The following is a 27,237-nucleotide window of genomic DNA, read 5'->3' on the forward strand; positions in this document are numbered from 1 at the left end:
TGCGGCATGGATGAACCTTGAAGACATCAGGCCCAGTGGTAGAAGAGACACACAATGGAATACTATACATCCAGGAAAAGGAATGAGGGTCAGACGCAGGCTGCGGCATGGGTGAACTTTGAAGACATCAGGCCAAGTGGGAGAACAGACAAACAATGGAATACCATAAAGCCAGGAAAGGGAATGAAGGTCAGACGCAGGCTGCGACATGGGTGAACCATGAAGACATCAGGCCCAGTGGTAGAAGAGACACACAATGGAATACTATACAGACAGGAAAAAGAATCAGGGTCAGACGCAGGCTACAGTGTGAATGAAACTTGAAGTCATCAGGCCCAGTAAGAGAATAAACAGTTAATGGAATACTATACAGCCAGGAAAAGGAATGAGGGTCAGACGCAGGCTGCGGCATGGGTGAAAAGTGAAGACATCACGCACAGTGGGAGAAGAGACCCACAACGAAATACCATATAGCCAGGAAAAAGTATGAGGGTCAGACACAGGCTGCAGTGTGGATGAACCTTGAAGGCATCAGGCCCAGTGAGACAAGAGACACACTATGGAATAGTATACAGCCAGGAAAAGGAATGAGGGTCAGACGCATGCTGCGGCATGGGTGAACGTTGAAGCCATCAGGCCAAGTGGGAGAAGAGACACACAATGGAATACTATACAGCCAGGAAAAGGAATGAGGGTCTGATGCAGGCTGCGGCATGGGTGAACCTTGAACACATCAGGCCCGGTGGGAGAAGAGAAACACAATGGAATACTATATGGCCAGCTAAAACGAACGAGCGTCAGATGCAGGCTGCAGTGTGAATGAACCTGGAAGATCTCAGGCCCAGTGAAGGAAGAGACACACAATGGAATACCATCCAGCGAGGAAAAGGAATGAGGGTCAGACGCATGCTGCGGCATGGGTGAACGTTGAAGCCATCAGGCCCAGTGGGAGAAGAGACACACAATGGAATACTATACAGCCAGGAAAAGGAATGAGGGTCTGATGCAGGCTGCGGCATGGGTGAACCTTGAACACATCAGGCCCGGTGGGAGAAGAGACACACAATGGAATACTATATGGCCAGCTAAAATGAACGAGCGTCAGATGCAGGCTGCAGTGTGAATGAACCTGGAAGATCTCAGGCCCAGTGAAGGAAGAGACACACAATGGAATACCATAGAGCAAGGAAAAGGAAAGAGGTTCAGAAGCAGGCTGCGGCATGGGTGAACATTGAAGACATTAGGCCCAGTGAGAGAAGAGACACACAATGGAATACTATACAGCCAGGAAAAGGAATGAGGGTCAGACGCAGGATGCAGTGTGAATGAAACTTGAAGACATCAGGCCCTGTAAGAGAAGAGACACTCAATGGAATACTACAGAGCCAGGAAAGGGAATGAGGGTCAGATGCAGGCTGCAGCGTGGATGAACCTTCAAGACCTCAGGCCTAGTGAGAGAAGAGACACACAATGGAATACTAAACAGCCAGGAAAAGGAATGAGGGTCAGACACAAGCTGCAGTGTGAGTGAACCTGGAAGACATCAGGCCCAGTAAGAGAAGAGACACACAATGGAATACTATACAGCCAGGAAAAGGAATGAGGGTCAGATGCAGGCTGCGGCATGGGTGAACCTTGAAAACATCAGGCCCGGTGGGAGAAGAGACACACAATGGAATACTATATGTCCAGTTAAAGCGAATGAGGGTCAGATGCAGGCTGCAGTGTGAATGAACCTGGAAGATCTCAGGCCCAGTGAAGGAAGAGACACACAATGGAATACCATAGAGCAAGGAAAAGAAATGAATGTCAGATGCAGGCTGCAGTGTGAACGAACGTTGAACACATCAGGTCCAGTGAGAGAAGAGACACACAATGGAGTACTACACAGCCAGGAAAAGGAATGAGGGTCAGAGGGAGGATGCAGCGTGGAGGAACATTCAAGACCTCAGGCCTAGTGAGAGAAGAGACACACAATGGATTACTACACAGCCAGGAAAAGAAATGAGGGTCAGACACAGGCTGCAGTGTTAGTGAACTTGGAAGACATCAGGCCCAGTAAGAGAAGACACACACAATGGAATGCTATAGAGGCAGTAAAAAGAATGACGGTCAGACACAGGCTGCAGTGTTAATGAACCTTGAAGACATCACACCCAGTGAGAGAAGAGACACAAAATGGAATACTCTACAGCCAGGAAAAGGAAAGAAGATCAGATGTGGGTTGCAGAGTGAAGGAAATTTGAATACATCAGGCCCAGTGAGAGAAGAGACACGCAATGGAATACTACACAGCCAGGAAAAAGAATGAGGGTCAGAAGCAGGCTGCGGCATGGGTGAACCTTGAAGACAAAAGGCACAGTGAGAAAAGAGCCACACAATGGAATACTATACAGCCAGGAAAAGGAATGAGGGTCAGATGCAGGCTGCGGCATGGGTGAACCTTGAAAACATCAGGCCCGGTGGGAGAAGAGACACACAATGGAATACTATATGGCCAGTTAAAACGAATGAGGGTCAGATGCAGGCTGCAGTCTGAATGAACCTGGAAGATCTCACGCCCAGTGAAGGAAGAAACACACAATGGAATACCATACAGCCAGGAAAAGGAATGAGGGTCAGACGCAGGCTGCGGCGTGGGTGAACTTTGAAGTCATCAGGCCAAGTGGGAGAAGAGAGAAACAATGGACTACCATAAAGCCAGGAAAAGGAATGAAGGTCAGACGCAGGCTGCGGCATGGATGAACCTTGAAGACATCAGGCCCAGTGGTAGAAGAGACACACAATGGAATACTATACATCCAGGAAAAGGAATGAGGGTCAGACGCAGGCTGCAGCATGGGTGAATTTTGAAGACATCAGGCCAAGTGGGAGAACAGACAAACAATGGAATACCATAAAGCCAGGAAAGGGAATGAAGGTCAGACGCAGGCTGCGACATGGGAGAACCATGAAGACATCAGGCCCAGTAGTAGAAGAGACACACAAAGGAATACTATACAGACAGGAAAAAGAATGAGGGTCGGACGCAGGCTACAGTGTGAATGAAACTTGAAGTAATCAGGCCCAGTAAGAGAATAAACAGTTAATGGAATACTATACAGCCAGGAAAAGGAATGAGGGTCAGACGCAGGCTGCGGCATGGGTGAAAAGTGAAGACATCACGCACAGTGGGAGAAGAGACCCACAACGAAATACCATATAGCCAGGAAAAAGTATGAGGGTCAGACACAGGCTGCAGTGTGGATGAACCTGGAAGATCTCAGGCCCAGTGAAGGAAGAGACACACAATGGAATACCATCCAGCGAGGAAAAGAAATGAGGGTCAGACGCATGCTGCGTCATGGGTGAACGTTGAAGCCATCAGGCCCAGTGGGAGAAGAGACACACAATGGAATACTATACAGCCAGGAAAAGGAATGAGGGTCTGATGCAGGCTGCGGCATGGGTGAACCTTGAACACATCAGGCCCGGTGGGAGAAGAGACACACAATGGAATACTATATGGCCAGCTAAAATGAACGAGCGTCAGATGCAGGCTGCAGTGTGAATGAACCTGGAAGATCTCAGGCCCAGTGAAGGAAGAGACACACAATGGAATACCATAGAGCAAGGAAAAGGAAAGAGGTTCAGAAGCAGGCTGCGGCATGGGTGAACATTGAAGACATTAGTCCCAGTGAGAGAAGAGACACACAATGGAATACTATACAGCCAGGAAAGGGAATGAGGGTCAGATGCAGGCTGCAGCGTGGATGAACCTTCAAGACCTCAGGTCTAGTGAGAGAAGAGACACACAATGGAATACTAAACAGCCAGGAAAAGGAATGAGGGTCAGACACAGGCTGCAGTGTGAGTGAACCTGGAAGACATCAGGCGCAGTAAGAGAAGAGACACACAATGGAATACTATACAGCCAGGAAAAGGAATGAGGGTCAGATGCAGGCTGCGGCATGGGTGAACCTTGAAAACATCAGGCCCGGTGGGAGAAGAGACACACAATGGAATACTATATGTCCAGTTAAAACGAATGAGGGTCAGATGCAGGCTGCAGTGTGAATGAACCTGGAAGATCTCACGCCCAGTGAAGGAAGAGACACACAATGGAATACCATTCAGCCAGGAAAAGGAATGAGGGTCAGACGCAGGCTGCGGCATGGGTGAACTTTGAAGTCATCAGGCCAAGTGGGAGAAGAGACAAACAATGGAATACCATAAAGCCAGGAAAAGGAATGAAGGTCAGACGCAGGCTGCGGCATGGGTGAACCTTGAAGACATCAGGCCCAGTGGTAGAAGAGACACACAATGGAATACTATACATCCAGGAAAAGGAATGAGGGTCAGACGCAGGCTGCGGCATGGGTGAACTTTGAAGACATCAGGCCCAGTGGGAGAAGAGACACACAATGGAATACTATACATCTAGAAAAAGGAATGAGGGTCAGATGCAGGCTGCAGTGGGAATGAACCTGGAAGACATCAGGCCCAGTAAGAGAAGAGACACACAATGGAATACTATACAGACAGGAAAAGGAATGAGGGTCAGACGCAGGCTACAGTGTGAATGAAACTTGAAGTCATCAGGCCCAGTAAGAGAATAAACAGTCAATGGAATACTATACAGCCAGGAAAAGGAATGAGGGTCAGACGCAGGCTGCGGCATGGGTGAAAAGTGAAGACATCACGCACAGTGGGAGAAGAGACCCACAACGAAATACCATACAGCCAGGAAATGGAATGAGGGTCAGACACAAGCTGCAGTGTGGATGAACCTTGAAGGAATCAGGCCCAGTGAGACAAGGGACACACTATGGAATAGTATACAGCCAGGAAAAGGAATGAGGGTCAGACGCATGCTGCGGCATGGGTGAACGTTGAAGCCATCAGGCCCAGTGGGAGAAGAGACACACAATGGAATACTATACAGCCAGGAAAAGGAATGAGGGTCTGATGCAGGCTGCGGCATGGGTGAACCTTGAACACATCAGGCCCGGTGGGAGAAGAGACACACAATGGAATACTATATGGCCAGCTAAAACGAATGAGGCTCAGATGCAGGCTGCAGTGTGAATGAACCTGGAAGATCTCAGGCCCAGTGAAGGAAGAGACACACAATGGAATACCATAGAGCAAGGAAAAGAAATGAATGTCAGATGCAGGCTGCAGTGTGAACGAACGTTGAACACATCAGGTCCAGTGAGAGAAGAGACACACAATGGAGTACTACACAGCCAGGAAAAGGAATGCGGGTCAGAGGGAGGATGCAGCGTGGAGGAACATTCAAGACCTCAGGCCTAGTGAGAGAAGAGACACACAATGGAATACTACACAGCCAGGAAAAGAAAAGAGGGTCAGACACAGGCTGCAGTGTTAGTGAACTTGGAAGACATCAGGCCCAGTAAGAGAAGACACACACAATGGAATGCTATACAGCCAGTAAAAAGAATGACGGTCAGACACAGGCTGCAGTGTTAATGAACCTTGAAGACATCACACCCAGTGAGAGAAGAGACACAAAATGGAATACTCTACAGCCAGGAAAAGGAAAGAAGATCAGATGCGGGTTGCAGATTGAAAGAAATTTGAATACATCAGGCCCAGTGAGAGAAGAGACACGCAATGGAATACTACACAGCCAGGAAAAAGAATGAGGGTCAGAAGCAGGCTGCGGCATGGGTGAACCTTGAAGACAAAAGGCACAGTGAGAAAAGAGACACACAATGGAATACTATACAGCCAGGAAAAGGAATGAGGGTCAGATGCAGGCTGCGGCATGGGTGAACCTTGAAAACATCAGGCCCGGTGGGAGAAGAGACACACAATGGAATACTATATGGCCAGTTAAAACGAATGAGGGTCAGATGCAGGCTGCAGTGTGAATGAACCTGGAAGATCTCACGCCCAGTGAAGGAAGAGACACACAATGGAATACCATACAGCCAGGAAAAGGAATGAGGGTCAGACGCAGGCTGCGGCGTGGGTGAACTTTGAAGTCATCAGGCCAAGTGGGAGAAGAGAGAAACAATGGACTACCATAAAGCCAGGAAAAGGAATGAAGGTCAGAAACAGGCTGCGGCACGGATGAACCTTGAAGACATCAGGCCCAGTGGTAGAAGAGACACACAATGGAATACTATACATCCAGGAAAAGGAATGAGGGTCAGACGCAGGCTGCGGCATGTGTGAACCTTGAAGACATCAGGCCAAGTGGGAGAACAGACAAACAATGGAATACCATAAAGCCAGGAAAGGGAATGAAGGTCAGACGCAGGCTGCGACATGGGTGAACCATGAAGACATCAAGCCCAGTGGTAGAAGAGACACACAATGGAATACTATACAGACAGGAAAAAGAATGAGGGTCAGACGCAGGCTACAGTGTGAATGAAACTTGAAGTCATCAAGCCCAGTAAGAGAATAAACAGTTAATGGAATACTATACAGCCAGGAAAAGGAATGAGGGTCAGACGCAGGCTGCGGCATGGGTGAAAAGTGAAGACATCACGCACAGTGGGAGAAGAGACCCACAACGAAATACCATATAGCCAGGAAAAAGTATGAGGGTCAGACACAGGCTGCAGTGTGGATGAACCTTGAAGGCAACAGGCCCAGTGAGACAAGAGACACACTATGGAATAGTATACAGCCAGGAAAAGGAATGAGGTTCAGACGCATGCTGCTGCATGGGTGAACGTTGAAGCCATCAGGCCAAGTGGGAGAAGAGACACACAATGGAATACTATACAGCCAGGAAAAGGAATGAGGGTCTGATGCAGGCTGCGGCATGGGTGAACCTTGAACACATCAGGCCCGGTGGGAGAAGAGACACACAATGGAATACTATATGGCCAGCTAAAACGAACGAGCGTCAGATGCAGGCTGCAGTGTGAATGAACCTGGAAGATCTCAGGCCCAGTGAAGGAAGAGACACACAATGGAATACCATCCAGCGAGGAAAAGGAATGAGGGTCAGACGCATGCTGCGGCATGGGTGAACGTTGAAGCCATCAGGCCCAGTGGGAGAAGAGACACACCATGGAATACTATACAGCCAGGAAAAGGAATGAGGGTCTGATGCAGGCTGCGGCATGGGTGAACCTTGAACACATCAGGCCCGGTGGGAGAAGAGACACACAATGGAATACTATATGGCCAGCCAAAATGAACGAGCGTCAGATGCAGGCTGCAGTGTGAATGAACCTGGAAGATCTCAGGCCCAGTGAAGGAAGAGACACACAATGGAATACCATAGAGCAAGGAAAAGGAAAGAGGTTCAGAAGCAGGCTGCGGCATGGGTGAACATTGAAGACATTAGGCCCAGTGAGAGAAGAGACACACAATGGAATACTATACAGCCAGGAAAAGGAATGAGGGTCTGACGCAGGCTGCGGCATGTGTGAAATTTGAAGTCATCAGGCCAAGTGGGAGAACAGACAAAGAATGGAATACCATAAAGCCAGGAAAGGGAATGAAGGTCAGACGCAGGCTGCTACATGGGTGAACCATGAAGACATCAGTCCCAGTGGTAGAAGAGACACACAATGGAATACAATACAGACAGGAAAAAGAATGAGGGTCAGACGCAGGCTACAGTGTGAATGAAACTTGAAGTCATCAGGCCCAGTAAGAGAATAAACAGTTAATGGAATACTATACAGCCAGGAAAAGGAATGAGGGTCAGACGCAGGCTGCGGCATGGGTGAAAAGTGAAGACATCACGCACAGTGGGAGAAGAGACCCACTACGAAATACCATATAGCCAGGAAAAAGTATGAGGGTCAGACACAGGCTGCAGTGTGGATGAACCTTGAAGGCATCAGGCCCAGTGAGACAAGAGACACACTATGGAATAGTATACAGCCAGGAAAAGGAATGAGGGTCAGACGCATGCTGCGGCATGGGTGAACGTTGAAGCCATCAGGCCCAGTGGGAGAAGAGACACACAATGGAATACTATACAGCCAGGAAAAGGAATGAGGGTCTGATGCAGGCTGCGGCATGGGTGAACCTTGAACACATCAGGCCCGGTGGGAGAAGAGACACACAATGGAATACTATATGGCCAGCTAAAACGAACGAGCGTCAGATGCAGGCTGCAGTGTGAATGAACCTGGAAGATCTCAGGCACAGTGGAGGAAGAGACACACAATGGAATACCATCCAGGGAGGAAAAGGAATCAGGGTCTGAAGCAGGCTGCGGCATGGGTGAACATAGGAGACATCAGGCCCAGTGAGAAAAGAGACACGCAATGGAATACTATACAGCCAGGAAAAGGAATGAGGGTCAGATGTACGCTGCAGTGTGAATGAAACTTGAAGACATCAGGCCCAGTAAGAGAACAGACACTTAATGGAATACTATACAGCCAGGAAAAGGAAAGAGGAACAGAACCAGGCTGCGGCATGAGTGACCCGTGAAGACATCAGGCCCACTGGGAGAAGAGACACACAATGAAATACCATATAGCCAGGAAATGGAATGAGGGTCAGATGCAGGCTGTGTCATGGGTGAACCTTAAAGGCATCAGGCCCAGTGGTAGAAGAGACACACAATGGAATACTATACAGCCGGGAAAAGGAATGAGGTTCAGACGCAGGCTGCGGCATGGGTGAACTTTGAAGACATCAGGCCCAATGGGAGGAAAGACACACAATGGAATACTGTAGAGCCAGGAAAAGGAATGAGTGTCAGATTCAGGCTGCAGTGTGAATGAACCTGGAAAATCTCAGGCCCAGGGAGAGAAGAGACGCACAGTGGAAAACTATACATCCAGGAAAAGGAATGAGGGTCAGATGCAGGCTGCGGCATGGATTAACCTTGAAGACATGAGGCCCGGTGGGAGAAGAGACAGACAATGGAATACTATATGGCCAGCTAAAACGAACGAGCGTCAGATGCAGGCTTCAGTGTGAATGAACCTGCCAGATCTCAGGCCCAGTGAAGGAAGAGACACACAATGGAATACCATACAGCCAGGAAAAGGAATGAGGGTCAGAAGAAGGCTGCGGCATGGGTGAAGTTTGAAGTCATCAGGCCAAGTGGGAGAAGAGACAAACAATGGAATACCATAAAGCCAGGAAAAGGAATGAAGGTCAGACGCAGGCTGCGGCATGGGTGAACCTTGAAGACATAAGGCACGGTGGTAGAAGAGACACACAATGGAATACTATACATCCAGGAAAAGGAATGAGGGTCAGACGCAGGCTGCGGCATGGGTGAACTTTAAAGACATCAGGCCAAGTGGGAGAAGAGACAAACAATGGAATTCCATAAAGCCAGGAAAAGGAATGAAGGTCAGACGCAGGCTGCGGCATGGGTGAACCTTGAAGACATCAGGCCCAGTGGTAGAAGAGACACACAATGGAATACTATACATCCAGGAAAAGGAATGAGGGTCAGACGCAGGCTGCGGCATGGGTGAACTTTGAAGGCATCAGGCCCAGTGGGAGAAGAGACACACAATGGAATACTATACATCTAGAAAAAGGAATGAGGGTCAGATGCAGGCTGCAGTGGGAATGAACCTGGAAGACATCAGGCCCAGTAAGAGAAGAGACACACAATGGAGTACTATACAGACAGGAAAAGGAATGAGGGTCAGACGCAGGCTACAGTGTGAATGAAACTTGAAGTCATCAGGCCCAGTAAGAGAATAAACAGTCAATGGAATACTATACAGCCAGGAAAAGGAATGAGGGTCAGACGCAGGCTGCGGCATGGGTGAAAAGTGAAGACATCACGCACAGTGGGAGAAGAGACCCACAACGAAATACCATACAGCCAGGAAATGGAATGAGGGTCAGACACAGGCTGCAGTGTGGATGAACCTTGAAGGCATCAGGCCCAGTGAGACAAGGGACACACTATGGAATAGTATACAGCCAGGAAAAGGAATGAGGGTCAGACGAATGCTGCGGCATGGGTGAACGTTGAAGCCATCAGGCCCAGTGGGAGAAGAGACACACAATGGAATACTATACAGCCAGGAAAAGGAATGAGGATCTGATGCAGGCTGCGGCATGGGTGAACCTTGAACACATCAGGCCCGGTGGGAGAAGAGACACACAATGGAATACTATATGGCCAGCTAAAACGAATGAGGCTCAGATGCAGGCTGCAGTGTGAATGAACCTGGAAGATCTCAGGCCCAGTGAAGGAAGAGACACACAATGGAATTCCATAGAGCAAGGAAAAGGAAAGAGGTTCAGAAGCAGGCTGCGGCATGGGTGAACATTGAAGACATTAGGCCCAGTGAGAGAAGAGACACACAATGGAATACTATACAGCCAGGAAAAGGAATGAGGGTCAGACGCAGGATGCAGTGTGAATGAAACTTGAAGACATCAGGCCCTGTAAGAGAAGAGACACTCAATGGAATACTACAGAGCCAGGAAAGGGAATGAGGGTCAGATGCAGGCTGCAGCGTGGATGAACCTCCAAGACCTCAGGCCTAGTGAGAGAAGAGACACACAATGGAATACTAAACAGCCAGGAAAAGGAATGAGGGTCAGACACAGGCTGCAGTGTGAGTGAACCTGGAAGACATCAGGCCCAGTAAGAGAAGAGAGACTCACAATGGAATACTATACAGCCAGGAAAAGGAATGAGGGTCAGATGCAGCCTGCGGCATGGGTGAACCTTGAACACATCAGGACCGGTGGGAGAAGAGACACACAATGGAATACTATATTGCCAGCTAAAACGAATGAGGCTCAGATGCAGGCTGCAGTGTGAATGAACCTGGAAGATCTCAGGCCCAGTGAAGGAAGAGACACACAATGGAATACCATAGAGCAAGGAAAAGAAATGAATGTCAGATGCAGGCTGCAGTGTGAATGAACGTTGAACACATCAGGCCCAGAGAGAGAAGAGACACACAATGTAGTACTACACAGCCAGGAAAAGGAATGAGGGTCAGAGGGAGGATGCAGCGTGGAGGAACATTCAAGACCTCAGGCCTAGTGAGAGAAGAGACACACAATGGAATACTACACAGCCAGGAAAAGAAATGAGGGTCAGACACAGGCTGCAGTGTTAGTGAACTTGGAAGACATCAAGCCCAGTAAGAGAAGACACACACAATGGAATGCTATACAGCCAGTAAAAAGAATGACGGTCAGACACAGGCTGCAGTGTTAATGAACCTTGAAGACATCAGACCCAGTGAGAGAAGAGACAAAAAATGGAATACTATACAGCCAGGAAAAGGAAAGAGGATCAGATGCAGGCTGCAGATTGAAGGAAATTTGAATACATCAGGCCCAGTGAGAGAAGAGACACGCAATGGAATACTACACAGCCAGGAAAAAGAATGAGGGTCAGAAGCAGGCTGCGGCATGGGTGAACCTTGAAGACAAAAGGCCCAGTGAGAAAAGAGACACACAATGGAATACTATACAGCCAGGAAAAGGAATGAGGGTCAGATGCAGGCTGTGGCATGGGTGAACCTTGAAGACATCAGGCCCAGTGGGAGAAGAGACACACAATGGAATACTATATGGCCAGCAGAAACGAATGAGGCTCAGATGCAGGCTGCAGTGTGAATGAACCTGGAAGATCTCAGGCCCAGTGAAGGAAGAGACACACAATGGAATACCATAGAGCAAGGAAAAGGAAAGGTGTTCAGAAGCAGGCTGCGGCATGGGTGAACATTGAAGACATTAGGCCCAGTGAGAGAAGAGACACACAATGGAATACTATACAGCCAGGAAAAGGAATGAGGGTCAGACGCAGGATGCAGTGTGAATGAAACTTGAAGACATCAGGCCCTGTAAGAGAAGAGACACTCAATGGAATACTACAGAGCCAGGAAAGGGAATGAGGGTCAGATGCAGGCTGCAGCGTGGATGAACCTTCAAGACCTCAGGCCTAGTGAGAGAAGAGACACACAATGGAATACTAAACAGCCAGGAAAAGGAATGAGGGTCAGACACAGGCTGCAGTGTGAGTGAACCTGGAAGACATCAGGGCCAGTAAGAGAAGAGACACACAATGGAATACTATACAGCCAGGAAAAGGAATGAGGGTCAGATGCAGGCTGCGGCATGGGTGAACCTTGAAAACATCAGGCCCGGTGGGAGAAGAGACACACAATGGAATACTATATGTCCAGTTAAAACGAATGAGGGTCAGATGCAGGCTGCAGTGTGAATGAACCTGGAAGATCTCACGCCCAGTGAAGGAAGAGACACACAATGGAATACCATTCAGCCAGGAAAAGGAATGAGGTTCAGACGCAGGCTGCGGCATGGTTGAACTTTGAAGTCATCAGGCCAAGTGGGAGAAGAGACAAACAATGGAATACCATAAAGCCAGGAAAAGGAATGAAGGTCAGACGCAGGCTGCGGCCTGGGTGAACCTTGAAGACATCAGGCCCAGTGGTAGAAGAGACACACAATGGAATACTATACATCCAGGAAAAGGAATGAGGGTCAGACGCAGGCTGCGGCATGGGTGAACTTTGAAGACATCAGGCCCAGTGGGAGAAGAGACACACAATGGAATACTATACATCTACAAAAAGGAATGAGGGTCAGATGCAGGCTGCAGTGGGAATGAACCTGGAAGACATCAGGCCCAGTAAGAGAAGAGACACACAATGGAATACTATACAGACAGGAAAAGGAATGAGGGTCAGACGCAGGCTACAGTGTGAATGAAACTTGAAGTCATCAGGCCCAGTAAGAGAATAAACTGTCAATGGAATACTATACAGCCAGGAAAAGGAATGAGGGACAGACGCAGGCTGCGGCATGGGTGAAAAGTGAAGACATCACGCACAGGGGGAGAAGAGACCCACAACGAAATACCATACAGCCAGGAAATGGAATGAGGGTCAGACACAAGCTGCAGTGTGGATGAAACTTGAAGGCATCAGGCCCAGTGAGACAAGGGACACACTATGGAATAGTATACAGCCAGGAAAAGGAATGAGGGTCAGACGCATGCTGCGGCATGGGTGAACGTTGAAGCCATCAGGCCCAGTGGGAGAAGAGACACACAATGGAATACTATACAGCCAGGAAAAGGAATGAGGGTCTGATGCAGGCTGCGGCATGGGTGAACTTTGAACACATCAGGCCCGGTGGGAGAAGAGACACACAATGGAATACTATATGGCCAGCTAAAGTGAACGAGGGTCAGATGCAGGCTGCAGTGTGAATGAACCTGGAAGATCTCAGGCCCAGTGAAGGAAGAGACACACAATGGAATACCATAGAACAAGGAAAAGGAAAGAGGTTCAGAAGCAGGCTGCGGCATGGGTGAACATTGAAGACATTAGGCCCAGTGAGAGAAGAGACACACAATGGAATACTATACAGCCAGGAAAAGGAATGAGGGTCAGACGCAGGATGCAGTGTGAATGAAACTTGAAGACATCAGGCCCTGTAAGAGAAGAGACACTCAATGGAATACTACAGAGCCAGGAAAGGGAATGAGGGTCAGATGCAGGCTGCAGCGTGGATGAACATTCAAGACCTCAGGCCTAGTGAGAGAAGAGACACACAATGGAATACTAAACAGCCAGGAAAAGGAATGAGGGTCAGACACAGGCTGCAGTGTGAGTGAACCTGGAAGACATCAGGCCCAGTAAGAGAAGAGACACACAATGGAATACTATACAGCCAGGAAAAGGAATGAGGGTCAGATGCAGGCTGCGGCATGGGTGAACCTTGAACACATCAGGCCCGGTGGGAGAAGAGACACACAATGGAATACTATATTGCCAGCTAAAACGAATGAGGCTCAGATGCAGGCTGCAGTGTGAATGAACCTGGAAGATCTCAGGCCCAGTGAAGGAAGAGACACACAATGGAATACCATAGAGCAAGGAAAAGAAATGAATGTCAGATGCAGGCTGCAGTGTGAACGAACGTTGAACACATCAGGTCCTGTGAGAGAAGAGACACACAATGGAGTACTACACAGCCAGGAAAAGGAATGAGGGTCAGAGGGAGGATGCAGCGTGGAGGAACATTCAAGACCTCAGGCCTAGTGAGAGAAGAGACACACAATGGAATACTACACAGCCAGGAAAAGAAATGAGGGTCAGACACAGGCTGCAGTGTTAGTGAACTTGGAAGACATCAGGCCCAGTAAGAGAAGACACACACAATGGAATGCTATAGAGGCAGTAAAAAGAATGACGGTCAGACACAGGCTGCAGTGTTAATGAACCTTGAAGACATCACACCCAGTGAGAGAAGAGACACAAAATGGAATACTCTACAGCCAGGAAAAGGAAAGAAGATCAGATGCGGGTTGCAGAGTGAAGGAAATTTGAATACATCAGGCCCAGTGAGAGAAGAGACACGCAATGGAATACTACACAGCCAGGAAAAAGAATGAGGGTCAGAAGCAGGCTGCGGCATGGGTGAACCTTGAAGACAAAAGGCACAGTGAGAAAAGAGACACACAATGGAATACTATACAGCCAGGAAAAGGAATGAGGGTCAGATGCAGGCTGCGGCATGGGTGAACCTTGAAAACATCAGGCCCGGTGGGAGAAGAGACACACAATGGAATACTATATGGCCAGTTAAAACGAATGAGGGTCAGATGCAGGCTGCAGTGTGAATGAACCTGGAAGATCTCACGCCCAGTGAAGGAAGAAACACACAATGGAATACCATACAGCCAGGAAAAGGAATGAGGGTCAGACGCAGGCTGCGGCGTGGGTGAACTTTGAAGTCATCAGGCCAAGTGGGAGAAGAGAGAAACAATGGACTACCATAAAGCCAGGAAAAGGAATGAAGGTCAGACGCAGGCTGCGGCATGGATGAACCTGGAAGACATCAGGCCCAGTGGTAGAAGAGACACACAATGGAATACTATACATCCAGGAAAAGGAATGAGGGTCAGACGCAGGCTGCGGCATGGGTGAACTTTGAAGACATCCGGCCAAGTGGGAGAACAGACAAACAATGGAATACCATAAAGCCAGGAAAGGGAATGAAGGTCAGACGCAGGCTGCGACATGGGTGAACCATGAAGACATCAGGCCCAGTGGTAGAAGAGACACACAATGGAATACTATACAGACAGGAAAAAGAATGAGGGTCAGACGCAGGCTACAGTGTGAATGAAACTGGAAGTCATCAGGCCCAGTAAGAGAATAAACAGTTAATGGAATACTATACAGCCAGGAAAAGGAATGAGGGTCAGACGCAGGCTGTGGCATGGGTGAAAAGTGAAGACATCACGCACAGTGGGAGAAGAGACCCACAACGAAATACCATATAGCCAGGAAAAAGTATGAGGGTCAGACACAGGCTGCAGTGTGGATGAACCTTGAAGGCAACAGGCCCAGTGAGACAAGAGACACACTATGGAATAGTATACAGCCAGGAAAAGGAATGAGGGTCAGACGCATGCTGCGGCATGGGTGAACGTTGAAGCCATCAGGCCAAGTGGGAGAAGAGACACACAATGGAATACTATACAGCCAGGAAAAGGAATGAGGGTCTGATGCAGGCTGCGGCATGGGTGAACATTGAACACATCAGGCCCGGTGGGAGAAGAGACACACAATGGAATACTATATGGCCAGCTAAAACGAACGAGCGTCAGATGCAGGCTGCAGTGTGAATGAACCTGGAAGATCTCAGGCCCAGTGAAGGAAGAGACACACAATGGAATACCATCCAGCGAGGAAAAGGAATGAGGGTCAGACGCATGCTGCGGCATGGGTGAACGTTGAAGCCATCAGGCCCAGTGGGAGAAGAGACACACAATGGAATACTATACAGCCAGGAAAAGGAATGAGGGTCTGTTGCAGGCTGCGGCATGGGTGAACCTTGAACACATCAGGCCCGGTGGGTGAAGAGACACACAATGGAATACTGTATTGCCAGCTAAACGAATGAGGCTCAGATGCAGGCTGCAGTGTGAATGAACCTGGAAGATCTCAGGCCCAGTGAAGGAAGAGACACACAATGGAATACCATAGAGCAAGGAAAAGAAATGAATGTCAGATGCAGGCTGCAGTGTGAACGAACGTTGAACACATCAGGTCCAGTGAGAGAAGAGACACACAATGGAGTACTACACAGCCAGGAAAAGGAATGAGGGTCAGAGGGAGGATGCAGCGTGGAGGAACATTCAAGACCTCAGGCCTAGTGAGAGAAGAGACACACAATGGAATACTACACAGCCAGGAAAAGAAAAGAGGGTCAGACACAGGCTGCAGTGTTAGTGAACTTGGAAGACATCAGGCCCAGTAAGAGAAGACACACACAATGGAATGCTATACAGCCAGTAAAAAGAATGACGGTCAGACACAGGCTGCAGTGTTAATCAACCTTGAAGACATCACACCCAGTGAGAGAAGAGACACAAAATGGAATACTCTACAGCCAGGAAAAGGAAAGAAGATCAGATGCGGGTTGCAGAGTGAAGGAAATTTGAATACATCAGCCCCAGTCAGAGAAGAGACACGCAATGGAATAATATATGGCCAGCTAAAATGAACGAGCGTAAGATGCAGGCTGCAGTGTGAATGAACCTGGAAGATCTCAGGCCCAGTGAAGGAAGAGACACACAATGGAATACCATAGAGCAAGGAAAAGGAAAGAGGTTCAGAAGCAGGCTGCGGCATGGGTGAACATTGAAGACATTAGGCCCAGTGAGAGAAGAGACACACAATGGAATACTATACAGCCAGGAAAAGGAATGAGGGTCAGACGCAGGATGCAGCGTGAATGAAACTTGAAGACATCAGGCCCTGTAAGAGAAGAGACACTCAATGGAATACTACAGAGCCAGGAAAGGGGAATGAGGGTCAGATGCAGGCTGCAGCATGGATGAACCTTCAAGACCTCAGGCCTAGTGAGAGAAGAGACACACAATGGAATACTAAACAGCCAGGAAAAGGAATGAGGGTCAGACACAGGCTGCAGTGTGAGTGAACCTGGAAGACATCAGGCCCAGTAAGAGAAGAGACACACAATGGAATACTATACAGCCAGGAAAAGGAATGAGTGTCAGATGCAGGCTGCGGCATGGGTGAACCTTGAAAACATCAGGCCTGGTGGGAGAAGAGACACACAATGGAATACTATATGTCCAGTTAAAAAGAATGAGGGTCAGATGCAGGCTGCAGTGTGAATGAACCTGGAAGATCTCACGCCCAGTGAAGGAAGAGACACACAATGGAATACCATTCAGCCAGGAAAAGGAATGAGGGTCAGATGCAGGCTGCGGCATGGGTGAACTTTGAAGTCATCAGGCCAAGTGGGAGAAGAGAGAAACAATGGAATACCATAAAGCCAGGAAAAAGAATGAAGGTCAGACGCAGGCTGCGGCATGGGTGAACATTGAAGACATCAGGCCCAGTGGTAGAAGAGACACACAATGGAATACTATACATCCAGGAAAAGGAATGAGGGTCAGACGCAGGATGCGGCATGGGTGAACTTTGAAGACATCAGCCCCAGTGGGAGAAGAGACACACAATGGAATACTATACATCTAGAAAAAGGAATGAGGGTCAGATGCAGGCTGCAGTGGGAATGAACCTGAAAGACATCAGCCCCAGTAAGAGAAGAGACACACAATGGAATACTATACAGACAGGAAAAGGAATGAGGGTCAGACGCAGGCTACAGTGTGAATGAAAGTTGAAGTCATCAGGCCCAGTAAGAGAATAAACAGTCAATGGAATACTATACAGCCAGGAAAAGGAATGAGGGTCAGACGCAGGCTGCGGCATGGGTGAAAAGTGAAGACATCACGCACAGTGGGAGAAGAGACCCACGACGAAATACCATACAGCCAGGAAATGGAATGAGGGTCAGACACAAGCTGCAGTGTGGATGAACCTTGAAGGCATCAGGCCCAGTGAGAGAAGGGACACACTATGGAATAGTATACAGCTAGGAAAAGGAATGAGGGTCAGACGCATGCTGCGGCATGGGTGAACGTTGAAGCCATCAGGCCCAGTGGGAGAAGAGACACACAATGGAATACTATACAGCCAGGAAAAGGAATGAGGGTCTGATGCAGGCTGCGGCATGGGTGAACCTTGAACACATCAGGCCCGGTGGGAGAAGAGACACACAATGGAATACTATATTGCCAGCTAAAACGAATGAGGCTCAGATGCAGGCTGCAGTGTGAATGAACCTGGAAGATCTCAGGCCCAGTGAAGGAAGAGACACACAATGGAATACCATAGAGCAAGGAAAAGAAATGAATGTCAGATGCAGGCTGCAGTGTGAACGAACGTTGAACACATCAGGCACAGTGGGAGAAGAGACACACAATGGAGTACTACACAGCCAGGAAAAGGAATGAGGGTCAGAGGGATGATGCAGCGTGGAGGAACATTCAAGACCTCAGGCCTAGTGAGAGAAGAGGCACACAATGGAGTACTACACAGCCAGGAAAAGAAATGAGGGTCAGACACAGGCTGCAGTGTTAGTGAACTTGGAAGACATCAGGCCCAGTAAGAGAAGACACACACAATGGAATGCTATAGAGGCAGTAAAAAGAATGACGGTCAGACACAGGCTGCAGTGTTAATGAACCTTGAAGACATCACACCCAGTGAGAGAAGAGACACAAAATGGAATACTCTACAGCCAGGAAAAGGAAAGAAGATCAGATGCGTGTTGCAGAGTGAAGGAAATTTGAATACATCAGGCCCAGTGAGAGAAGAGACACGCAATGGAATACTACACAGCCAGGAAAAAGAATGAGGGTCAGAAGCAGGCTGCGGCATGGGTGAACCTTGAAGACAAAAGGCACAGTGAGAAAAGAGACACACAATGGAATACTATACAGCCAGGAAAAGGAATGAGGGTCAGATGCAGGCTGCGGCATGGGTGAACCTTGAAAACATCAGGCCCGGTGGGAGAAGAGACACACAATGGAATACTATATGGCCAGTTAAAACGAATGAGGGTCAGATGCAGGCTGCAGTGTGAATGAACCTGGAAGTCATCAGGCCCAGTAAGAGTAGAGACACACAATGGAATACTATATGGCCAGGAAAAGAAATGAATGTCAGATGCAGGCTGCAGTGTGAATGAACGTTGAACACATCAGGCCCAGTGAGAGAAGAGACACAGAATGGAATACAACACAGCCAGGAAAAGAATGTGGGTCAGAGGAAGGATGCAGCATGGACGAACATTCAAGACCTCAGTCCTAGTGAGAGAAGAGACACACAATGGAATACTACACAGCCAGGAAAAGAAATGAGGGTCAGACACAGGCTGCAGTGTTAGTGAACCTGGAAGACATCAGGCCCAGTAAGAGAAGACACACGCAATGGAATGCTATACAGCCAGTAAAAAGAATGACGGTCAGACACAGGCTGCAGTGTTAATGAACCTTGAAGACATCAGACCCAGTGAGAGAAGAGAGACCAAATGGAATACTATACAGCCAGGAAAAGGAAAGAGGATCAGATGCAGGCTGCAGAGTGAAGGAAATTTGAATACATGGGGCCCAGTGAGAGAAGAGACACGCAATGGAATACTACACAGCCAGGAAAAAGAATGAGGTTCAGAAGCAGCCTGCGGCATGGGTGAACCTTGAAGACAAAAGGCCCAGTGAGAAAAGAGACACACAATGGAATGCTATACAGCCAGGAAAAGGAATGAGGGTCAGATGCAGGCTGCGGCATGGGTGAACCTTGAAGACATCAGGCCCGGTGGGAGAAGAGACACACAATGGAATAATATATGGCCAGCAAAAACGAATGAGGCTCAGATGCAGGCTGCAGTGTGAATGAACCTGGAAGTTCTCAGGCCCAGTGAAGGAAGAGACACACAATGGAATACCATAGAGCAAGGAAAAGGACAGAGGTTCAGAAGCAGGCTGCGGCATGGGTGAACATTGAAGACATTAGGCCCAGTGAGAGAAGAGACACACAATGGAATACTATACAGCCAGGAAAAGGAATGAGGGTCAGACGCAGGATGCAGTGTGAATGAAACTTGAAGAAATCAGGCCCTGTAACAGAAGAGACACTCAATGGAATACTACAGAGCCAGGAAAGGGAATGAGGGTCAGATGCAGGCTGCAGCGTGGATGAACCTTCAAGACCTCAGGCCTAGTGAGAGAAGAGACACACAATGGAATACTAAACAGCCAGGTAAAAGAATGAGGGTCAGACCCAAGCTACAGTGTGAATGAACCTTGAAGACATCCGGCCCAGTGAGAGAAGAGACACAAAATGGAATAATATACGGCCAGGATAAGGAATTAGGGTCAGATGCAGTTTGCAGCGTGAATGAAACTTGAATTCATCAGGCTCAGTGAGAGAAGAGACACACAATGGAATTCTACGCAGTCAGGAAGAGGAATGAGGGTCAGACGCAGGCTGCGGCATGGGTGAGCCTTGAAGACATCAGGCCCAGTGAGAGAAGAGACACACAATGGAATACTATACAGCCAGGAAAAGGAATGAGGGTCAGACGCAGGCTGCGGCATAGGTGAACTTTGAAGGCATCAGGCCCAGTGAGAGAAGAGACGCACAGTGGAATTCTATACAGCCAGGAAAATGAATGAGGGTCAGATGCAGTCTGCAGTGTGAATGAACTTTGAAGACATCAGTCCCAGTGAGAGAAGAGGCACACAATGGAATACCACACAGCCAAGAAAAGGAATCAGGGTCAGATGCAGGCTGCAGTGTGAATGAACCTGGAAGATCTCAGGCCCAGTGAGAGAAGAGACACAGACTGGAATACTATGCAGCCAGGAAAAGGAATGAGGGTCAGACGCAGGTTGCAGCATGTTTGAACCGGGAAGACATCAGGCCCAGTGGGAGAAGAGACACACAATGGAATATCATATAGCCAGGAAAATGAATGAGGTTCAGACGCAGGCTGCGGCATGGCTGAACCTTGAAGACATCAGGCCCAGTGGGAGAAGAGACACACAATGGAATATTACACAGCCAGGAAAAGGAATGAGGGTCAGACGCAGCCTGCGACATGGGTGATCCTTGAAGACATCAGGCCCAGTGGGAGAAGAGACACACAATGGAATACCATAGAGCCAGGAAAAGGAATGAGGGTCAGACGCAGGCTGCAGTGTGGATGAACCTTGAAGACACCAGGTCCAGTGAGAGAAAAGACAAACAATGGAATACTATACAGCCAGGAAAAGGAACGAGGGTCAGACACAGGCTGCAGTGTGGATGAACCTTGAAGACACCAGGTCCAGTGAGAGAAAAGACAAACAATGGAATACTATACAGCCAGGAAAAGGAATGTGGGTCAGATATAGGCTGCGGCATGAGTGAACTTTGAAGACATCAGGCCCGGTGGGAGAGGAGACACACAATGGAATACTATATGGCCAGCAAAGTCGAATAAGTGTCAGAGGTAAGCTGCAGTGTGAATGAACCTGGAAGATCTCAGGCCCAGTGAAGGAAGAGACATACAATGGCATACCATACAGCCAGGAAAAGGAATGAGGTTCAGAAGCAGGCTGCAGCGTGGGTGAACATTGAAGACATCAGGCCCAGTGAGAGAAGAGACACACAGTGGAATACTATACAGGCAGGAAAAAGAATGAGGTTCTGATGCAGGCTGCAGTGTGAATGAACCTTGAAGACATCAGGCCCAGTAAGAGAAGAGACACTCAATGGAATACTATACAGCCAGGAAATGGAATAAGGGTTAGACGCAGATTGCAGCATGGGGGAACCGTGAAAACATCAGGCCCAGTGGGAGAAGAGACACACAATGGAATACCATACAGCCAGGAAAAAGAATGAGGGTCAGACGCAGGCTGCGGCATGGGTGAACCTTGAAGACATCAGGCCTAGTGGGAGAAGAGACAACCAGTGGAATACTATACAGCCAGGAAAAGGAATGAGGGTCAGATGCAAGCTGCAGTGTGAATGAACCTGCAAGATCTCAGGCCCAGTGAGTCAAGAGACACACAGTGGAATACCATACAGCCAGGAAATGGAATGAGAGTCAGATGCCGGCTGCAGTGTGAATGAACCTTGAAGACATCAGGCCCAGTGCGAGAAGAGACACACAATGGAATTCTACACAGCCAGGAAAAGGAATGAGGGTCAGATGCAGGCTGCAGCGTGGATGAACCTTCAAGACCTCAGGCCTAGTGAGAGAAGAGACACACAATGTAATACTACACAGCCAGGAAAAAGAATGAGGGTCAGACAGAGGCTGCAGTGTGAGTGAACCTGGAAGACATCAGGCCGAGTAAGAGAAGAAACACACAATGGAATACTATACAGCCAGTAAATAGAATGAGGTTCAGACGCAGGCTGTAGTGTGAATGAACCTTGAAGACGTCAGGCCCAGTGAAAGAAGAGACACAAAATGTAATAATATACAGCCAGGATAAGGAATGAGGGCCAGATGCAGGCTGCAGAGTGAATGAACCTTGAATACATCAGGCCCAGTGTGAGAAGAGACACACAATGGAATACTACACAGCCAGGAAAATGAATGAGGGTTAGACGCAGGCTGCGGCATGGGTGAACCTTGAAGACTTCAGGCCCAGTGAGAGAAAAGACACACAATGGAACACTATACAGCCAGGAAAAGGCATGAGGGTCAGACGCAGGCTGCGGCATGGGTGAACCTTGAAGACATCAAGCCCATTGAGAGAAGAGACACACAATGGAATACTATACATCCAGGAAAAGGAATGAGGGTCAGACGCAGGCTGCGGCATGGGTGAACCTTGAAGACATCAAGCCCAGTGAGAGAAGAGTCACACAATGGAATACTATACAGCCAGGAAAAGGAATGAGGGTCAGACGCAGGCTGCGGCATGGGTGAACCTTGAAGACCTCAGGCCCAGTGGGAGGAGAGACACACAATGGAATACTATACAGCCAGGAAAAGGAATGAGGGTCAGACCCAGGCTGTAATGGGTGACCCTTGAGGACATCAGGCCCAGTGAGAGAGACCAGACAGGAAAGACCCCATAGTGTATGACTCCACTTATCTAAATTGTCTGGAACAGGCAAAGATTTCATAGAGACAGAAACTAGAACTATGGGTGGCAGAGGCTGCGGCGTGAAATGGGGAATTGGTGTTTCATGGGGAGAGAGTTTCTGTTTGGGAAGATGAAAGATTCTGAAGGTGGTTAGTGACAATGGTTGCACAATTATTTGAATGTACTATTTTTTTTTTGAGGGGTATAGAGTTTTGATCTTGTTCCCCAGGCTGGAGTGCAATGGCCCGATCTCAGCTCTCTGCAACCTCCGCCTCCCGGGTTCAAGTGATTCTTCTTCGTCAGCCTCCTGAGTAGCTGTGAGTACAGGCACCTGCCACCAGGCCCAGCTAATTTTTTGTATTTTTAGTAGAGACAGGATTTCACCATGTTGGCCAGGCTGATCTCGAACTTCTGATCTCTGGTGATCCACACACCTCGGCCTCCCAAAGTGCTGGGATTACAGGCACGGAGCACCACACCCGGCTAATTTTTGTATTATTAGTAGAGACGGGGTTTTGACTTGTTGACCAGGCTGGTCTTGAACTCCCAACCTCAGGTGATCCACTCGCCTTGCCCTCCCAAATTGCTGGGATTACAGGCGTGAGCCATCACGCCTGGCTGAATTGTACTCTTTAAAACGGCTAAAATGTTAGACATTATATTATGTGTGCTCCACCACAATTAAAAATATATATATTGCTATGGACAGGAAAAGCAGCTTTCTTTTGAGGAAAAGGATACATTCAGTTGGCAACAATGAACATTGCACAATATTTAATTTTTTTTCTTTTTTTTGAGATAGTCTCACTCTTGTTGCCCAGGCTGGAGTGCAGTGGCGCAATCTCAGTTTACTGCAACCTCTGCCTCTCGGGTTCAAGTGATTCTCCTGCCTCAGCCTTCCGAGTACCTGGGATTACAGGCATGTGCCGCTACGCCTGGCTAAATTTTTTATTATTAGTAGAGACGGGGTTTTGCCATTTTGGCCAGGCTGGTCCTGAACTCCTGACCTCATGTGATCCACCAACCTCGGCCTCCCAGAGTGCTGGGATTACAGGCACACACCACCACACCCGGCTAATTTTTGTATTATTAGTAGAGACAGGTTTTTGCCATGTTGACCAGGCTGGTCTTGAACTCCCAACTTCAGGTGATCCACCCGCCTTGCCCTCCCAAAGTGCTGAGATTACAGGCATAAGCCACCGCACCCGGCCAAATTATACTCTTTAAAATGGCAAAAATTGCAGAGATTATATTTTGTGTGCTCTATCACAATTTTTAAAAAGTATATATTGCTATAGACAGGAAAATAAGCTTTCTTTTGAGGAAAGGGGTACATTCGGTTGGCAACAATGAACATTGTAGAATATTTAATTTTTTTTCTTTTTTTTTTTTTTTGAGATGGAGTCTCGCTCTTGTTCCCCAGGCTGGAGTGCAGTGGTTCAATCTTGGCACACCGCAACCTCCACTTCCTGGGTTCAAGCAATGTCCCTACCTCAGCCTCCCGAGTAGCTGAGACTACAGGTGCGCACCACCGTGCCCGGCTAATTTTTTGTATTTTAGTAAAGACAGGGTTTCACGATGTGGGCCAGGATGGTCTCAATCTCCTGACATCCTGATCATTCTGCCTCAGCCTCCCAAAGTGCTGGGATTACAGGTGTGAACCACCATGCCCTGCCAAATTGTACTCTTATTTACCACGGCTAAAATGGCAGAGATTATATTATGTGCGCTCTACCACGATCTTAAAAAATTTTGTTGCTATACACAGGAAAAAAAATGCTTTCTTTTGTGGAAAAGTGTACATTTGGTTGGCAACAATGAACATTGCACAGAATTAAATTTTAAAAATGCAAAAAGTTGTTCTCAGCAGGGTACAGTGACTCACACCTGGATTCCCAGCTACTTGAGAGGCTGAGGTTGGAGGATCCGTTTAGCCCAGGAAGTGGAGGCTGCAGTGAGGTGTGATCACGCCACTGCACTCCAGCTTGGGCAAAAAGACAAGATCCTGTCTTGGCCAGGCGCAGTGGCTCAAGCCTGTCATCCCAGCATTTTGGGAGGCCGAGGCGGGCGGATCACGCGGTCAGGAGATCGAGACCATCCTGGCTAATACGGTGAAACTCCGTGCCTACTAACAATACAAAAAATTAGCCGGGCGCGGTGGCGGGTGCCTGTAGTCCCAGCTAATTGGGAGGCTGAGGCAGGAGAATGGCTTGAACCTGGGAGGCGGAGCTTGCAGTGAGTGGAGATTGCGCCACTGCACTCCAGCCTGGGTGACAGAGGAAGACTCCATCTCAAAAAAAAAAAAAAAAAGAGAAGACCCTGTCTCTAAAAAACACAAGAAAACAACAACCACAACAAGACACAAAAGAGTGGTCTCAAGAAGATGAAAAACTGTTAAAATGGTGCATATGACATTATACGTATTTTGCCATAATGAAAAAGAATGGTGTAGGGAACAGCAGAATCTTTTAGAAAGTAATCCTGGGGTTCAGCACTTCACAAAAACAAGAGGAGAGCAAGCTCTCAAGCTATCGAGTTAGAAAAAGCTTTGCTGGGCGTGGTGGCTCACACCTGTAATTTCAGCATTTTGGGAAGCCGAGGCAGGTGGATTACATGAGATCAGGAGTTCGAGTCCAGACTGGCCAACACGGTGAAACCCCGTCTCTACTAAAAATACAAAAATTAGCCGGTCGTGGTGGTGCACGCCTGTAATCCCAGCTACTTGGGAGGCTGAGGCAGGAGGATTACTTGAACCCAGGAGGTGGAGGTTACAGTGAGGTGAGATGCTGAGATCTTTTAAGATAGCTTTTTGGCTGGGTGCGGTAGCTCACGGCTGTAATCCCAGCACTTTGGGAGGTTGAGGTGGGCAGATCACCAGAGATCAGGAGTTCGAGATAAGCCTGGCCAACATGGTGAAACTCCTCTCTACTAAAAAATAGAAAAATTAGCCAGGCATGCTGGCGCATGCCTGTAATCCCAGCTACTCGGCATGCCGAGGCAGAAAAATCAGTTGAACCTGGGAGATGGAAGTTGCAGTGAGTCGAGATCGCGCCACTGCACTCCAGCCTGGGTGACAGAGTGAGACTCCTTCTCAAAAACAACAGCAACAAAATACCCGTAGTTTGGGAGGCCGAGGCAGGTGGATCACCTGAGGTTAGAAGTTCGACACCATCCTGGCCAACATGGTGAGACTGCGTCTTTACAAAAACTACAAAAATTAGCCAGGCGTGGTGCCAGGTGCCTCTAATTCCAGATACTCGGGAAGCTGAGGCAGGAGAATCGCTTGAACCTAGGAGGCGGAGGTTGTAGTGAGCCGAGATCACGCCACTGCAGTCCAGCCTGGGTGACAGAGCGAGACGCTGTTTCAAAAGAAAAAAGAGAGAGAGAGAGAAATAGAGGATAGAAAAATAGAAATGAAACAAAGAATGATATAGAAAAGACAAAATAAAACACGACTAATATGGCGAAGAGCCCAGGAAGACGATAGGGGGCGTGAAAGAATAAAAAAACCAAAAAATAAAAAACAAATTGCAGAAAATTGTGCAGAGATCAAAATTTGAAGTTGAAGAAAGAATAGACATAGAGAATTAACCCAGAATAAATTAAAAGAATGCAAGACCACCAAATCATCAAATAAAGTGAGACGCAACTTCTAGCAACCGTAAAATTATAAAACCAGTATTTCCCTGAATTTATCAATAACCAGTAACAATGGAAAATATGGCGATGCTCATGAGTGACTATTTTTATTTTTTGAGACAGAGTCTCGCTGTTGCCCAGGCTGGAGTGCAATGGCGCGATCTCAGCTCACTGCAACCTCGGCCTCCCGGGTTCTTGCGATTCTCCTGCCTCAGCCTCCCAAGTAGTTGGGATGACAGGCGCCTGCCACCACGCCAGGCTAGTGTTTGTATTATTAGTAGAGACGGAGTTTCACCACGTTGGCCAGGCTGGTCTCCAACTCCTGACCTCAGGCGATCTGCCCTCCTCGGTCTCCCAAAGTGCTGGGATGACAGGCGTGAGCCACGGCGCCCGGCCTCATTTCAGAGTTTGAGCCACGGCGCCCGGCCTCATTTCAGAGTTTGCTTATTTTCCCCACTTCAACACATCCAGAAGTTGAAAGGAAGAGATAAATGGACATTTCAAAGCTGAGTCTCTAACAACAACTAAAACCTCTTCGGTGGGGCTTGATTTGGCAAGAGTAAATGAACTCGAATCAAATTCAATTACCCTATGTACATTAACCATAATGCGTGCTTAATATTTTACAAAAAGATCTGATTTTCTGGTACTTGTTTATTTTTAACCGCAAT

Source organism: Pongo abelii, chromosome 14, assembly GCF_028885655.2.
Source record: "Pongo abelii isolate AG06213 chromosome 14, NHGRI_mPonAbe1-v2.0_pri, whole genome shotgun sequence".
NCBI classification, from domain to species: domain Eukaryota; kingdom Metazoa; phylum Chordata; class Mammalia; order Primates; family Hominidae; genus Pongo; species Pongo abelii.